The sequence below is a fragment of the Manis pentadactyla genome, chromosome 10, assembly GCF_030020395.1.
Source record: "Manis pentadactyla isolate mManPen7 chromosome 10, mManPen7.hap1, whole genome shotgun sequence".
Classification (NCBI taxonomy): Eukaryota; Metazoa; Chordata; class Mammalia; order Pholidota; family Manidae; genus Manis; species Manis pentadactyla.
In genome coordinates this window covers 39495766-39498427 of record NC_080028.1, presented here as the reverse complement: position 1 = coordinate 39498427, position 2662 = coordinate 39495766, and the positions used below count along the sequence as shown (strand labels likewise).

Genomic DNA, 2662 nt, shown 5'->3' with positions numbered 1-2662 from the left:
TTTATCTTAAACAGGAATTGCCAGTGCATTTCTCTCTTCATTGTAACTTAAATCATGTCCCTTTGGCAAATTTTAAATAACTTTTATATTGGACAGGTTCCAGTCAATAAAATAATATGTGAACCAAGTGATTTTAAAGATACCCCATTAATAAATGCTTCTTTCAAATCATAAATTTTATACATATTCCCTACTTGAAAAATATTTTGCATTTATGAAATTTTAACTCAAAACACTTAGAATAAGTATTGATTCTTTTCAATATTAAGTCCTTTCTCATTTGAGTAAGGTTTTTGTTTGTTTTTGTTTTTCTGTGTGTGTGTGCTTTCTTTTGAGTGATGATGTTCACTATTGTACTAATATTTTAACATAAATTTCCCAATCCTTTCAGCAATGGTAAGGAAATCTTAGGAGTGAAGTCAAGTTAAAATTTCCTGAAACACCTATTCTCATTTTCCTTCATTACAATTATCATCTGAAAGAAGCCTTTTTATAGGGAGATGAAAGTTGTAAATTGACCAGTGTCAGTACTGAATGGAAAGACAAATATAGATGAGGAAAAGACAAAATTAGATAGAAACAGAAGAAAAAGTGCTTAGGGATCTGGACATCAATGTTCCCCTAATTCTTTGACAGCAATATAAATCTTTTGACTAAGTCATTAAAGGCTTGTTTCACTTGTTTGTTCCTCAGAGTGTAAATGAATGGGTTTAACATGGGGGATATGGAAGTAGTGAGTATAGATACTCCCTTATTAATGGCCATTTCATCTTTTGATGAAGGTTTGATATAAACAAAGATGCAGCTGCCATAGGTGATAGAAACCACAATAATGTGGGAAGAACAGGTCGAAAAGGCTCTTGTCCTCTGCTGGGCAGAGGGGAGTCTTAGAATTGTTCTGATGATGTACATGTAGGACAGAACCACACACACCAGAGTCACAATAAAAACCATCACAGAGCAGATAATAACCATCTGCTGTACATGTATCTGAGCATGAGATCTTCAATATTGGCTTAGCATCACATGCAAAGTGGTCAATAGCATTAGAGGCACAGAATTCGAGGTCCAGTCCCAAGCTTAGTGGTGGCAATATGATCAGCAGAGTAGCCACCCAACAGCAGAAGACAAGCCTTTTGCAGACCCTGTAGTTCATAATAGTCATGTAATGTAGGGGTTTGCAGATGGCTACATATCGATCAAAGGAAATGGTAGCCAGGAGAGAAAATTCCGTTATTCCAAAAACATATGTAAAAAATAGTTGGCATACACAAGCATTATATGTAACAGTCCTGTCACCTGTTGATATACTGTACAAGAATCTAGGAATGCATGCAGAAGTGAATGAGATTTCTAATAAAGAAAAATTTTGGAGAAAAAAGTACATTGCAGTTTTAAGGTGAGAATCCACTAACGTGAGGATGATGATGCTCAGGTTTCCAGTTACACTCAACATGTAGGTGACCAGTAGAAATATAAAAATCAGAATCTGTAGCTGAGGGTCATCTGTCAATCCCAGAAGGATGAAACTGGTGAGAGCTGTGTGGTTTCTCATTCCTGGGTCCTGTCTTTTTCCCAGTCTGCATGTAAAAGCAATGGAAGTAAGATCTGAGTAGAGAGTGGAAAAATTGTCTTACAGTGGGTTTTGTTCAGAAAAGCCAAGCAATGTATTTTACATGTATTTTGTTTTTCTTGATAATGAGTTTTAAAAATAATTCATGCTCTTGGCTCTGTTGATAGCATATCATTAGGTGGATCATAATCCTGGCTTTCAAATGTTTCTTACTACAACACATGGTAAGGTAGACATTTTATATTGCAGCCCAGTGTACCTGCTCACACCTACACAAATACTTACACACATATATTGGAAACAAAAACTAACCCTTAGGTTCTCTACTCTCTGGTGTTTATGTTCTAAAATATCTTATTAAAAATAAACACATGTATCATCATGTTGATTTTACAGCCTATTAAATGATCATGACTGTATTTCAGGAAAAAATAATGTTTTTATGGAATTTTTTGAATAATATAGTCCAAGGAAAATAGAATATTCCATGAGAATTTTTTTAATGTGCACTATTATTTTAATTTGCACTTTGGAATAGATTAGCTCATGGTATACTACTTCCCCTAGGAATATTTTCCTTATCAATAACCAAGGAATTCCTCATTGTCACTTTCTACTTGTAGCATTTTTTTCCTGAATGAACTAAAAACACAACAGTTGTGTGTGAAACAAGATTCCTCTACCAATGCTATCAAAGCCTGTTCCACTGCTCAAGTCATCTTATATGTCCTACCTGTCTGGAAAAAATTTTGTGTAATCATTTATGTTTTTTCCCTCCCCCTTGCTACATCCATTACGCTGATTCTGACCTATACCTGGGTCTTTGTGATTCATTCCTCTGTTTCTATTTAACTCTTCAGATAAGTCCTTACCAATCTCCCAAGCCACATTAAGAACTTTCTCTGTTTTTGTCACACTTAATTCTTAATAGCAGATGTAAAAATTTTGTTGGAAACAGCATTTTCATCTTGTTTAATGTAATAACCTCAGAGCTGTAGGAGACTAAGATATAGAGTTAATTCAAGGTAATATTTATCCCCAGACCTAAATAAGTTATAATATTTATTATGTGGACTCAATTTTAAAACT

At 34.4% G+C, this 2662-nt stretch overlaps 1 pseudogene; it reads right to left on the bottom strand.

Annotated features, from left to right (window-relative positions):
- Positions 1-621: 621 nt before the first annotated feature.
- LOC118910054 (olfactory receptor 6C2-like) lies at positions 622-1555 on the bottom strand (annotated as a pseudogene).
- Between the last annotated feature and the right edge of the window lie 1107 nt (positions 1556-2662).